General features: G+C 43.9%; 1 non-coding gene and 1 pseudogene across 1 annotated transcript; one reads left to right on the forward strand and one right to left on the reverse strand.

Annotated features, from left to right (window-relative positions):
* Positions 1 to 3847: 3847 nt before the first annotated feature.
* On the forward strand, positions 3848 to 6756 carry LOC102501894 (60S ribosomal protein L7a pseudogene; annotated as a pseudogene).
* A 6536-nt stretch (positions 6757 to 13292) lies between these two features.
* Positions 13293 to 13399, reverse strand: LOC114006899 (U6 spliceosomal RNA). The gene has a single exon (XR_003548559.1). It is a non-coding gene; the product is annotated as a U6 spliceosomal RNA (small nuclear RNA).
* Positions 13400 to 15212: the final 1813 nt, after the last annotated feature.

Raw genomic sequence — 15212 nt, forward strand, 5'->3', positions numbered from 1 at the left:
TTTTTTTTTTTTTTTTTTTTTTTTTTTGCTTAGGGTGCATGTGTTCACCAAAGAGAAACAGAGAGAGGGAAAATAAGTAAACACTCCCCAGGGGGGATAGCCACTTTGCAATCCCCTCTCCATTCTCTGGGATTTTAGACACACTCACACACATCCTGTGTGTTCTTCAGACTGCCTGGGACAAACCACACAGTCGGCAGTGTGGGATCCAGCCCCCTTCACGGCCACCAGCTGGCCCAAATTAATGAAACTACTAAGAGTTTCATCCGAGTAGTTTTCACAGTAGCAACTAATCATTCTTTAGGCAGTGATGGACACACACCAGAAACTCCACATACAAAAGCACGTGTTTGCATAGGCTCTTAACGTCTACTCCTGGAGCCTTCGTACCAAGAAACTTCAGTGTGATTCTACTGATAGAAAATGTTCAGACTTTGGACTGGGTAATTAAGACCCTGGACAGCAAGCCTGCCAGAGTGTAGTCTCAGGAACAAGTTAAATCCGCCTTCTAACTTGAGATCTTTTGTTGCAAATAGCATGGAGGTGCCTAACCTACAAACTACTATATATAGTATTGTCCACCCTGAAGGGAGTTCAACATGTTTTACAAATAACTTGCAGTCATCTAAAGCTTCATTTCCTACTGAAATCAGCAGGGGACTGGCCTCTACAGAGAAGAGAATAAAAGAGGCAAATAAAGGGGAAGAAAGACAACAAAGAGGGCCTTGCTCAAGGCCATACACTGGCCAGCAAGCTCTCCTCTGGACAAAAACCTAAGCCCTTCCTCAAAAAGAGGGACTGCTGACACTTCCTCTGAGTGTTCATCACGGAGGCACCTACCATGTGACCCAGCTATTCCACTCTTAGGTATCTACCCAAGAGAAATAGAAACGCGTGTCTACATACTTGCACCAAAACGTCCATAGTAGTAGTAGTCATATAAAGGGAATCAGTAGCTTTACTCATAATATCCAAAAAAATGGAGTTACCAAAAAATGTCCATTAGCTGTTGAGTGGATAAACAAAACGTGTCTATCCACACAATGAGTATTAATTGACTACAGAAAGGAACGAGGAGGGGCCGGCAGGTAGTGTGGTGGTAAGGAGCTGGACTCCCACATGGCCGACAATGATTTGAGTCTGGAACTGGTGACTTAGAAATCATGCCAGGTAGGACCACCAGATGGCATAGCAGTTACTTCCTTGGAGTCCCACATGGCCGACCATGGCTGGAGTCCTGGACCCACTGGCTTCAAACTCACACCAGATGCATGTGTGGTGCGCCCAAGATCCTGGAAGAGGAGCAAAGGAGGAGGGGTTACTGAGTGGCCATTCCCCCCAGGGGATGATTTCTCACTTTCTCTCTCACTATCTCTGTGTGTGTCTGTCTCTGGCAAGTGCACACACCCCAGAACAAAACAAACAAACAAACAAAAATAAAAACAAAAAACCCTCTGTTAAAAAAAATTATAATCACACTAAGAGGGCTGGCAGAGGCACTAGACTCCCACATGGCAGACCACAGTTCCAGTCCCAAACCTGGTGGCTTACTTTTTTTTTTGGAGAGGTTTTTGCTATAGGGCACGTGCGCTCCTCAGAAAGACAGAGACAGAGAGACAGAAAGTGAGAAGTCACCCCCCGGGGCATGGCCACGCCTCAATCCCTTCTCCATTCTTCTCCATTCTTCTCTCAGGATCTTGGGCAAGCACACACATGCACCCAGTGCGCATTTAAGCCACTGGGTCTGGGACTCAAACAGCCATTGACTACATGAGAGTCCAGTGACATAGTCATTATGCCAACTGCTGGTCTCGTGGTGGCTTACTTTCTCTTGCACTCTCTCTGGTCAAATGAAAAAATAATAATAATAAATAAAATTAAATAAATCCTTAAAAAAACAAACCATGCCAGGTGCATGTGCATGCATGCCCAAAATCCCAGTGGAAAATGAAGGAGAAGACTGAGGAATATTCATCCCCCTGGGGGTGATTTTTCACTTTTCCTCTCACTGCCTCTCTCTGGCAAGTGCACATGCCCGATAGAAAACACCTAAAAACAAAACAAAAAAAAGATACATAAAGAGGAAATTTTAAAAAGGAATGAGGAATAGGGACCGGCAGTTGGCGTGGTGGTTAAGAGTGCTGGACTCCACATGTCCGACCATGGTTCAAGTCCCAGACCTGGCAGCTTGTGTTCTCACTTTCACCTTCCCTCTCAATCTCTCTCTCTCTCACTCTGTCCCTCTCTGGTCAAATGAAAATAAGTAAATAAATGAAATTCAATAAAATAATTCTTCAGAATAAAAAAGGAATGAGGAATGAAGTGCTAACACATGCTACGACATGATGAACCATGAAAACATTCTGTGTAAGGAAAGAGGCCAGTCATGAAAAGCCACATGTACTATCACCCATGCATATGAAATGTCCAGAACTGGGACAGACTAGGGACAGAAAGTAGATCAGCGGTTCCCAGGACCTGGGGTATAGAGTGGTGGTAGGGAGGGGCGCATAGGTAGTAAGGAGTTTATTTTTTGAAAGATTAAAATATTTTAAACTTAGATTTTGGTAATTGTTACATAACTATGAATTATACTAAAACTATTGAATTGGTATGTCTCTCTCTGTCTGTCTGGTGAGCGCACGCGCCCTACAGTGAAATTTTAAAAAAAAAAAAAAAAAAAAGGACCAGCAGTTAGCATAATGACTATGTCGCTGGACTCCCACGTAGTCGACCACAGTTCGCGTCCCAGACCCGGTGGCTTAAAAGACCGGGCGCATGTGCATGCATGCCCAAGATCCTGAGAGGAGAATGGAGGAGAAGGGATTGAGGCGTGGTCATTCCCCCTGGGGGGTGATTTCTCGTTTTCTGTCTTTCTGTCTCTCTCTGTCTGTCTGGCGAGCTCACGCACCCTATAGCGAAAACCTCTCTTAAAAAAAAAATCTATTGAATTATACACATAAAGTGAGTGGAGGGTTTTAGATTTTATTTTGTTTATTTGGAATGTGACATATATCTCAATAAAAGGTTTTTAAATTTTTTTACCACTTTCCACTCCCAACCATATAAACTCGGGTTTATTAATGCAGCCAGTTTTTTTTACATATATTTAGTGCAAAAGCGTTGTTTAAAACAATTTCGCAGCATTAGGCCAGCCTATGGCCATGTGGCTGGACCTCAAATGTGCACAGTCTAAGTCCCAGACCCAGTGGCTTGAAAACTATGCCAGGCACATGTGCATGGGTGCCCAAAATCCCCATAGGAGCATGGAAGAGGAGAGACTGATGCATGGTCATCCCCTCTGGGGGGATTTCTCTCTCTCTCTCTCTCTCTCTCTCTCTCTCTATCCAATAAGCACATAAACCCTATAGCAAAAATTAAAAAAAAGAAATCATAAGAAGCATTACATGTCACATCTCACGCACTGAGTGTTAAAGAGAAGGTTGATTAGTCTCAGTGCAATACTATGAATTATAATCTCTCTAAGTGAAGCAGCCTGCTTGCTATTGTTTCATTTAACAATACCTTGTATAGTACCTAGTAGAGGTGATCAGTAAATGTGGAATGAATGAGAAGTAGGGCCAGGAGAGGCCTCTGTGCAGTAGAAAGATAGGTATTTCTTAGTTCCAGGTCCGGCTTTACTATTTAATATAAGCATTCTTTAAAAAGTTCATGGAAATGCCTAGTATAAAAACAACTTTACATGGACTGCGAAATTTTTTCACAAAAAAACCTCTTACTTTAATTCAACTTTTCCACAAATTATCTGAAGCCCCCTTATAGTTGTGCCAACTTGGCAAAGGGGAATTTTCTGTCTAAGCCTCATACTTACCCCCATGACATGGAGATGACGACATTGCAGCTGCCGGGGGATAGAGGTGAGTTAATGAAGCCGTGATTGTGAAGTAGTGACGATGAGGAGGATCAAGAGGAGAGAGAGGGTGGTATCCCACTCCATTTTCTGATGCTGTAACAGCATATCTGATACTGGATAATGTATAAAGAATAGAGGTTGATTTCACTCACAGTTCTGGAGGCTGGGAAGTCCAAGGTAAGGCGACACTCTGGTGAAGGCCATTTGCTGTTTTCACTCGTGGTAGAAAGGCAGAAGGGTGAGTAGCCACATGTAAAAAAGACAAACTCACAGGGCAACCTGGCTTTATAACAACCCACTCTCATGGTAACTAACCCAGTATCACCAGAGCAAAAACTCACTCTTCCAGGAATTAACCCAGTCACCTGAGAGAGGCATTAATCCCTCTTAACGATCTGATCACGACTTAGAGGCCCTACCACCTTTCAATTGTTGTAAGTTACATTGGCAAATAAAGGACATTAGTTTTGGAGGGGACTAATCATGTTCAAACCATAGCAGGTGGGAAGGATGGGCTGAAGAGAGGGATGAGGGAAAGATGGAGGAGATGAAGATCCCATTCCATCGATGAGGCAAAGGTTTGAGGGACAAGATAGCCTTTCCATCATAGCATTAATCCAGGTAAGACAGACTTCAAGGAAAGTGGCCGCAAAAGCAGATGCTACTGACCTCCCAGGTTTCGTCTTCAGTTAGTTTAACTGATTGTTATTTGTTAACCTTCTGCATGTGCCAGGCACCATGCTGGGCGCTAGTGATGAAGTGGCACACAAAGCACTGTCTGTCCTCACCGTGCTTTTGGTCTCTAGAGGGACGCTCCAATCACATGAACACATAGCTAACTTAAAATAAAGTGCCAGGGTCAGCAGGTGGCGTGGTGGTTAAGGCACTGGACTCCTAGATGGTTGACCACAGTTCAAGTCCCAGACCTGGCGGCTTGTTTTCTCTCTCTGATCAAGTCAAAATTAAAATAATTAAATTAAATTAAAAATTTTTAAAAAAAAAAAAAAAAAGTAAAGTGCCATTCCTCCCGGATCCCAAGGGAAAGAAGCCAAGAGGAAGAAGGTAGCTCTCATCCCTGCTGTTCTGAAGAAGTGGGAGGCAAAGAAGGTGATCAATTCTCTGAGAAGAGGCCCAAGGAGTCTGGTAGAGGATGGGACATCCAGGCCAAAAGGGACCTCACCGGCTTCACAAATGGCCTGGCTACATCTGACTGCAGAGGCAGAGGGTGGTCCTCCACAAGGCTGAAAGTACCTCCAGTCACAGCCAAGGTCACTCAGGCCCTGAATCGCCAGACCGCTTTGGAACTGCTTAAGCTGTCCCACAAGTACAGGCCAGAAATGAAACAAGAGAAGAATCAGAGACTGCAGGCCCGGGCTGAGGAGGAGGCGGCCAGTGAAGGAGATGTCCCCACTAGAGGCCACCCATCCTCCGAGCAGGGGTCAACACTGCCACCACCTTGGTGGTGAACAAGAAGACTCAGTGGGTAGTGACTGCACATGACGCGGGCCCCATCCAGCTGGGTGTCTTCCTGCCTGCCCAGAAGATGTGGGTTCCCTACGGCGCTGTGAAGAGAAAGGCCAGGTCGGGACGCCTGGTCCACAGGAAAACCTGCACCACTGTCACCTTTACACAGGTTAACTCGGACAACAAAGGTGCCCTGGCTAAGCTGGTGGAAGCTACCAGGACCAATTACAATTACAGCATGAGATCTGCCTCACTGGGGAGGCCATGGGCCCAAAATCTGGGTTCGCATTGCCAAGCTAGAGAACGCAAAGAGCTCGCCACCTGAGACCAGCAGGTGGCGGGATAGTTAGGTTGCTGGATTCCCACATGGCCAACCACGGCTGAATACAGTTTGAGTCCCGGACTTAGGAGACTGAAACATACACCAGCCACGAGTGTGCCCAAAATTCCACGAGAAGAATGAAGAAGGGATGGCAGTGTGGCCAACCCCCCTGGGGAATGATTTCTTGCTTTCTGTCTCTGTTTCTCCTGCAAGGGCACACACCCTATACCAAAAATCTCTCTAGAGACCAGCAGATGGCAGTAATAGTTACATTGCTGGACTCCCACGTAGTAGAGGGCAATTCCAGTCCTGGACTCCAGTGCTTAAAACTCATGCCTGGCAGAATGCATGTATTCCCAAGATCCTGAGAGGAAATGGAGAAGAGACTGCAATGGGGCCATCCCCCTGGGGTGGGGGGTGATTTCTCACTTTCTGTCTCTGTGTCTGCAGCGAGCTCACATGCCTTACAGCAAAACTCTCTCTTAAAAAAAAAAAAAAAAAACTGCTGGGGCATGTGCCTGTGTGTCCGAAATCCTGAGAAGAGAATGAGAGAAGGAATTGCAGCCCGACCATCCCCCAGAGAGTAATTGCTCTTTCCTTTTCACTGTCTCTCTCTCTAGTGAGTGCACATGCCCTCTGGGGTGTGTGTGTGTGTGTGTGTGTGTAGTTATATGTATACCGGGTCACTGGGAAAGTCATGACACATTTTTGCATAGAAAAATATGCCGTGACTTTCCCAATGACCTAATACAGAAAACCAAAAAAAAAAAAAAAAATGCCCCCTCCAAAAAAAAAAAAAAAAAAAGACCTCGTGGACCATCAGCATAATGGCTATGTCACAGAACTCCCATGTAGCCAATCGCGGATTGAGTCCCAGATCCGGCAGCTTAAACTCACACCAGGCGCATATGCATGCGTGCCCAAGATCCGGAGAGGAGAATGGAGAAGAAGGGATTGCAGTGTGGCCATCCCCCCTGGGGGGTTATTTTTCTCTGTCTCTCTGTCTCTCTCTCTCTTTCTGGCAAGCACACATGCCCTATAGCAAAAACCTCTCAAAAAAAAGAAAAAAAAAGAGCTCGCCACCAAACTGAGTTAAATGTACACTGCTGAATTTTTTGTATATACAAATGATGAAATGCACTCCTTCAATTAAAAAAAAAAGTAAGATGCCATACAGTTAGAGTGATGAGTGCGTGAGAGGTTTTGACAGGGGTCCTATTACAGATGAGGGCGAAGTCAAGGAAGGCCTCCTGGAAGAAATGTCATTAGTCAATGGCCAGAAGAATCAGTAGGGTTCAGGCTGGCAAGTGGTATTGTGGTTAAGGGCTCTGGACTCCCATGTGGCTGCATGGCTGACTGAAGTTTGAGTCCCAGACTTGCTTCCTCTCTCTCTCTCTCTCCCCACACACACATACTCTATCCTATCCTTCTGAATAAATGAATAAATAAATAAAGTTAAATAAAATAATTCTTTAAAAAGAAGAAGAATCAGTAGGAGGCAGGAAGGAAGTAATGTAGATGAGGAGGTCCGCGCTGGTACAAAAGGAGACTAAAGGAGAAGGCCATGTGGCTGAGGCACAGTGAGTGGAAGAAACAGGCTTGTGACCATGCTGTGTGGAGTGCGGACAGGGCTGGGTCGTGCAGAGCCTCCTGGGCCATGGTTAGGATTCGTCGTGGTATCCCAGTGCTACTGGAGATCTTGAAGAGTCTTCAGCATGATGGCAACATGATCTGCCTTACGTTTTCCCTCTGGAGTGGAGCATGGGAATGCAGGCCGAAAGCTGCTGCAATTGTCTGGGCAAGAGAAGGTAAAGCTTAACCCTCTCACCAAAGAGAGACAGAGAGGCAGAGAGAGAGAAATCACACCCCTACCCCTGGTGGGGGGGATGTCCATGTCACAATCCCTTCTCCTCCGTTTTCCTCTTAGGATTTTGAGCATGCATGAATATGTGCTTGGCATGATTTTCACGCCACCAGGTCTGGGACTTGAACTGCAATTGGTATGTGGGATCCAGCACCTTAATTTCCATATCAACTGCTGACCCAACTAGAGTCATATTCTGAGAGTCCATGGTGCCTCAGGAAAATAGAAGTGAAAAATATAAAAATGCATGTATTTATCCTTCAACCTCTGAGAGTCCATGGTGCCTCAGGAAAATAGATTATCTTTCGACTGAGTAGTTTCAGACTTAGTCATTTGTCCTTAGAAAATCATATTTAAATGTATATTCTGGGCCACTTGTCCTTAGAAAATCATATTTAAATGTATATACTGTGTCAGCAGGTGGCGCAGTGGTTGAGGTGTTGGGCTTCCACATGGCCAACCACAGTTACAGTCCTGAACCTGGTGGCCTGAAAATCACGCCAGGCACGTGTGTGTGCATGCCCAAAATCCCAGGAGAGGAGTGGAGAAGAAGGGACTGCTGCATGGCCATCTTCCCTAGTGGGTGATTTCTCACTTTTCTTCTGTCTCTCTTTCTCTAGCAAGTACACATGCTCTATGTCAAAAACCTAAAAAACAAAACAACAAAAAAACTGTATATGACTAGGACTAGTTGTTATGGGAAGAGAAAAAAAGGCAGCAGCAGCAACCTCACACCCGGAAAACAGGCAAATAAATCAGCACATGCCAACACCACAGACTGACTTTCTTGGACTTGGGTGCATTAAAATGATCATTTGTGCTTTAAGTGGTGGACACTGGTGTTGGGAATGGCCGGCCTTTATTACTGCTTCTGAACTTGACCCTAGTTTCCACCGGGGCAATCGTTTTCCCACATAGCCTGTAGTCTTGGTCAAACTCCTGTGTCCCCCTCACCAGGGAATGCAGGGATCCCTGGAGGCTCCTTCTGTAAACCCCTCCTCTGGGATCTGCCACAGCCAAGGGCTCAGCCACCAGACTGTCTTTCCCATGACTGTGGCTTTTGAACAGAGTAAAGCCCTGACACAAGAAACCATGTTCATCTGCTGTAGCCAGGAGTGTTGCGAGACCTGCTGCCTGCAAGGCTCCTTGGCTGCTGCTTCCAAGGCTGGTTTTTCAGGCTTCCTTTAGCACACCACAAACTTCAAATAAAATTGCTTAAATTGCCTGAGTCAATTTTTCCCCCTGCAACCAAAGATTAGTAGACACCCAGATTGGCAGCGCAAGGTCACAGACCTTAAAGGAAATTGGGAGCAATGGGTGAGTAGGTATTGGTTGCCTGGCTGAGACAAGACAGGAAACGGTTAACACTCTGTTCTAGTTATTGCTAAGAACAGAAAATACCCGAGTCTGCGTGATTTAAGGAGAACAGTGATCTCGTCTGTTCATGATTTGGAGGGCCAGGGGCTGCACCTGGTGAAAGTCTTGCTGACAGGTAACACGGAGGTGGGCAAGACAGAGCAAGCACAGAGCAGAGTGTGTGCTTCTGTTCTGGTCTCATTCCCTCTCCTTATAAATCCTCGGAAAACATGTAGGTTGGGTGTGTGTGCATAGGTGCCTAAAATCCCGAAAAGGGAATGGAAGAGAAGGGATCGTGATGTAGCTATGTCCCCAGGGGATGATTTCTCACTTTCGCTCTCTCTCCAACAAGTTCTTACACCCTATAAAAAAATAAAATAAAAGTCCTTAAGAAAAAAAGAAAGAAAATTATGAGTTGAGGGCCAGCCAGTGGCATGGTGGTTAAAGAAGCTAGATCTCACATGGCTGACTGTGTGGATCAAGTTCTGGACCCAGCAGCTTGAAAAACAACACCAGGCATGTGTGTAGATATGCCCAAAACTCCAAGAGGAAAATGTAGGAGATGGGATTGGTACATGACCCTTCTTCATGGGAGGTATTTTCTCACTTTCTTTCTCTCTCTCTCTCTAACAAGAACACACACCTTCTGGAAAATTAAAAACAATTATATATATATATTTTATTTTATTTATTTATTTTCATTTGACCAGAGAGGGACAGAGAGAAAGAGAGAAATCAAGCCACCAGGTTCAGGACCTGAACCACAGTTGACTGTATGGGAGTCCAGCGCCCTTAACCACCACGTCACCTGCTAGCTCCCCAAAATTCTTTTAAATGCACATTTGGGATTATAAAATATATTTACCGGGACCAGCAGTTAGCGTAATGGCTATGTCACTGAACTCCCATGTAGTCAACCATGGTTCGAGTCCCGAACCCGGTGGCTTAAACTCATGCCAGGCTCATGTGCATGTGTGCCCAAGATCCCGAGAGGAGAATGGAAGAGAAGGGATTATGGTATGGCCATCCCCCTTGGGGGATGATTTCTTGCTTTCTGTCTCTGTCTTTCTCGTGAGCACATGCGCCCTATAGCAAAAACCTCCCCTAAAATATAACATTCTTTTTTCTTTTTGGAGAGGTTTTTGCTATAGGTCATGTGCTCTTGCCACAAAGACAGAGGCAGAGTGACAGAAAGCAAGAAATCATCCCCCAGGGGCATGGCCACCCTGCAATCCCTTCTCCTCCATTCTCCTCTCGGGATCTTGGGCACACATGCACATGCAACCAGCATGAGTTTAAGCCACCGGATCCAAGACTTGAACCGCGGTCAACTACATGAGAGTTCAGTGACATAGCCATTATGCCATCTGCTGGTCCCCAAACATTCTATCTCAGCCTGGGCTCTGGTGGGGGTAAAAGTACTCTGATCCCTTCTGAAAGTTTGAAAACGTCATTGTGCTCTCACTTGTGAGGGTTCAAATGTGCACTACTGAAGTAGTCCAGAAATCACAAATTCAAAAAATTAACATAAAAAACAATCCATAAATCAATAGGTAACCTGGTAGTTAAGGTGGCTGGATTCCAAATGACTGACTGTGCAGATCAAGTCCTGGACCCAGTGGCTTGAACAACACACCAGGAACATGTGTGCACCTAAAATCCCAAGAGGAGAATGGAGGAGAAGCGACTGCAGTAACACTAACCCTAACCCTTCCCCTAACCCAGTGTGACAATTCCCCAAGTTTGGTGCTTTCTACTCTCTCCCTATGTCTCTCTCTGGCAAGTACATGAGTCTTGCTAAAAAAGAGAAAAGGAAGAAAACTTTAAAACTCTCTTCTGTTTCTTACCTTCCTTGGATGTAAGCTCCCTGATGACCATTCTTCTTTTACAATTTCCATTTGAAGGCAGTTATTGAGAGAATGGAGAAAAAGAAACTGGTTAGTTTTGCTTTCTCTGTTATCTTTTTAATATTACATAATCTTCCCCCAGAGACTTTCTGTTTTTGTTTGATGAACATGACCTTAAAACTATCCTTTTGGGACCATGATGGTTTAGGCAGCTCAATCCCACATGGCCAAATGTGCTGTTTGATTTGTGGACTCAGCCTCTTAGAAAATACACTGGGTGTGAGAGCATGCATGCTCAAAATCCCAAGAGGAGAATGGAGGAGAGAAGATTAGGACATGACCATCCCCCCTGAGGGGAACTTTCTCACTTTTGTTCTCTCACTGTCTCTCTCCAGTGAGCATATGCACCTTATGGCAAAATTAAAAAAAAAAAAATTTCTTCAATTTTTTTACTCTTTTTCACACCTCTAAACCATTTTGGATTTCACTTTTCCTGGTATGGTTATTCAAGGGGTACACTGTTCTCTAGCAGTTACACAAAAGTACACATCTCTCCATTGTCTTGCTGTTTTTTGTTTTGTTTTTTTCTTTTTTTCTCCCCAGTTCTCTCCCCTTTCTTTCTCCCTATTGAGAGAATCAAAGACAATAGTACTTAACCTGAGTTATTGGCACACCTAAACCTAAAAGACTTTGCAAGGAACACTGTTGGCAGGGATAATGTTATCTTTAAATTATCGGCTTTGTTCTTTTTCTCTAAAGTGATCTGCCTACAGAGATATTTTGCAAATTTTCCTTTCCTATCTACCCTTTCACATGAACACTCTTCTCAAGGAAGAAAAGGTAGAAGAGCACACTGGAAATTCTTTTATCCTATGTCTTCGTCTCAGGATGTAAAGTTCCCCATGTTACCAAGGAGATGATTTAAAATATTTTTTTTCTGGGATCAGCAGTTGGCATAATGACTACGTCACTGGACGCTCATGTAGTCGACCACAGTTTGAGTCCCAGACCCGGTGGCTTAAACTCATGCCGGGCACATGTGCGTGTGTGCCCAAGATCCCGAGAGGAGAATGGAGGAGAAGGGATTGCTGCGTGGCCATCCCTCCAGGGGGTGATTTCTTGCTTTTTGTCTCTCTGTCTCTCTGTGTCTTTCTGGTGAGTGCACACACCCTATAGCAAAAACCTCTCCAAAAAAGAAAATAAAAATAAAAATAATTTTTTTTTTCTGAAAGGCCTCTGTAAATTTTAACTCACCATTAGCGCATTTTGTCTTTCCCTGTCTAGTGCACATTTCTGTGAAGAATGAGGCATTGCCTAGGAAACTGTCCCACTGAGAAGTTCTGAATACATCACAGCACCCTGTGGTGGCAGGAGTGACGACACTTTCTCTTTATTGACTTGCTTCTATTTTCTCCATTTTTTTTTTTAAGAGAGATTTTTGCTATAGGGCACCTCTGCTCACCAGACAGAGAGAGATAGAAAGTGAGAAATCACCCCCCAGGATGGATAGCCATTCTGCAGTCTCTTCTCCTCCATTCTCCTCTCGGGATTTTGGGTACTCACGCACATGCACCTGGCATGAATTTTAAGCAAAACTTTAGTCCAGAACTCAAACCACAGTCGACGGTGTGGAAGTCAAGTGACTAACCATTACACCATCTGCTGGTTCGATATGCTTCTTTAAATATAATTATGGAATGTTGAGGAAGATACACGTGAAAGCAAATAAAGACAGTGTCTTTAAGAAATATAGAACAGAGTCCAGCAGATGGCATAATATTTATGTCACTGGACTCCCATATAGTCTACTGTGGTTTGAATCCCAGACCCCGTGGCTTAAAACTCACGCCGGGCACAAGTGTAAGCGAGCACATTTTTATTTTTTAATGGTTAATTCTAACTTTCATTCTTATACAATTTGCAGAACAGAATTGAAATGATTGCTATAGATTTTAATGTTGATAAGAACTGGACTATCATACAACTGAAATGCAGAGTGAGTTAAGCAACTACATGTAAAAAATGAAGTCACAAACATGATTTTTCTATACATTATTTTGCTCGAAGAAAATTATAATAAAGTCAGCAAGCAGTCACAGATGAAAGCAAATAAAGTAGATGGATTGGATAGTTAAGACGAGAAACAAAAATATCTGTTTAGAGTTAACCATGGACAGAGTGGTTTACTTTGCGGCCAGAAGAGACATGGGGCAGTGGGTGGAGCTGCTGGGACGGAGGGTGCTCAGCAGCATTTGCTGTTCCAGCCCGTCAGGCTGCCTCCACTGCTCAGGTCTGCATTTTCACTGTTGGGCTCGTTTACAAGGGTCTTTTGAAGGATATCCTTGGTTAATGTGAGGAACGCCTTTTCGATGTTTAATTTGTTTTTGCACTAATCTCAAAAAATCTAGTATCATGTTCCTTTGTGATCTGTTCTCCTTTTCTTTTAGGTACAACTTTTTTATCATCCATATCACACTTGTTGCTTACTCACATTCTTTCCACATCTTCTTCGGCATGGTTACCTATGTTTCTAAGCCATTTGCTGATGTTTTCAAAACTTTTACCAAAAAATAGGAACGCTGCATGAATTTGCATGTCATCTTTGCACAGGGGCCGTGCTAATCTTCTCTGTATCATTCCAATTTTAGTTTATGTGCTGAAGAAACAAGCACTAATTTTATTTATTGTTATTATTACTTTTTTTAATGTGACCAATGAGAGACACAGAGAGAGAGAGAGAAAGCAAGTCACCTGGCCCGGGACTCAAACTATAGTTGGCCATGTGGGAGTCCAGCACCTTAACTACCATGCCACCTGCCAGCCCCCATTTCCCCAGTCTTTAATCTTCTTCTCTTTGTGCTCACTCCATTTGTAATTTCATCTGGTCTCTTGGTTTTGAATTTCCATCTTTTTGCTAATGATTCCCCAATTTATATTTCCAGTGCCTGCCTACTCACTACAGAACTCCAGACCCATATATTCAACACTCCATTAGATATTTCCACTTGATTGGTGGTAGAATCTCAAACACATTCTCTCCAAACCGAATTCCCATTCTCTCTTTCCAAACCTGCTCCACCTTCACCTGGTTTGCTAAAATAGACCCCTGTTTTCTATCTTTGCTTGTATCTTTTGTTCCTAAAACTATTTATATCCTAGCAGTCAGAGTGATTCTTCTTTTTTTTTTTTTTTGAGAGATTTTTCACTGTAGGGCGCGTGCGCTCGCCAGACAGACAGAGAGAGACATAGAGACAGAAAGCGAGAAATCACCCCCCAGGGGGGATGGTCACGCCGCAATCCCTTCTCCTCCATTCTCCTCTCGGGATCTTGGGCACGCACGCACACGCGCCCGGCGTGAGTTTTAAGCCACCGGGTCCGGGACACGAACCGCGGTCGACTACGTGGGAGTCCAGCGACATAGCCATTACGCTAACTGCTGGTTCCCCAGAGTGATTCTTCTAAAAGAGAATCAAATCCTATTATTGTTTCACTTAAAATCCTTCAATACATCTCCCACTGTATACAAGACAACTTTTTTAAAGTTGTGTAGACATGCATTCATATACATACCCATTCATTTTGTTTGTTTTTTGAGAGATTTTTGCTATAGGGTGCATGCACTCACTGGAGAAACAGAGAAAGACAGAGAGACAGAAAGTGAGAAATCACTTTCCACTGGGGATGGACATATCACAATTCTTTCTCTATTCTTTTCAGGATTTGGGGCACACATGCACACATGCTTGGTGTGTTTCAAGCTGCCAGGTCCGGGACTTGAATTTGGTTAATCATGTAAGAGTCCAGCACCTTAACCAATATGCCACCTGCTGGCCCCATAGGTATTAATTTTTAATGCATCAAATTGTTTCCAGTGACTATCTTAGGGTATTATTATTACAGATAGTGTTTAAAAATATTTGCCTTTTGACCCAGTGATATTACTTCCAGGAATCTATCTATAGGAAATAATCAGGATGTGCCCAAAGATTTAAGTTCAAGGATGTTAATCATAATAATATTTATAAACAGCAAAAATTGAGAATGGTGAGGACCAGCAGGTGGAGTGGTGGTTAAGGTTCTGGACACTCCCACATGGCTGACCATGGTTCAAGTCCTGGACCTGGTGATTTGCTTTACTCAATTTCCCTCCCCCCCCCAGTAAAATTAAAACATAAATGAATGAATAAATAAAAAATAAAATAATTCTTTAAAAAAAATTGAAAATGGCATCAGTGAGATGGTTGGAGTGATGACATTTTCCTTAACCAATTTGCCTCTCTCAGCCTTAAATATAATTACAGATTTTCAACATCAGGAAACTAATAACTAGATTACAGTTATTTTACAAGCTGTGGGACCAGCAAATGGCATAATGGTTTCGTTGCTGGACTCCCACGTAGTAGACTACAGTTCAAATCCTGGACCTGGTGGCTTGAAACTCATGCCAGGCACGTGTGTGCCCGTATCCAAAATCCCACGAGGAGA

The sequence above is a fragment of the Tupaia chinensis genome, unplaced genomic scaffold (assembly GCF_000334495.1).
Source record: "Tupaia chinensis unplaced genomic scaffold, TupChi_1.0 Scaffold000098_1, whole genome shotgun sequence".
NCBI lineage: Eukaryota > Metazoa > Chordata > Mammalia > Scandentia > Tupaiidae > Tupaia > Tupaia belangeri.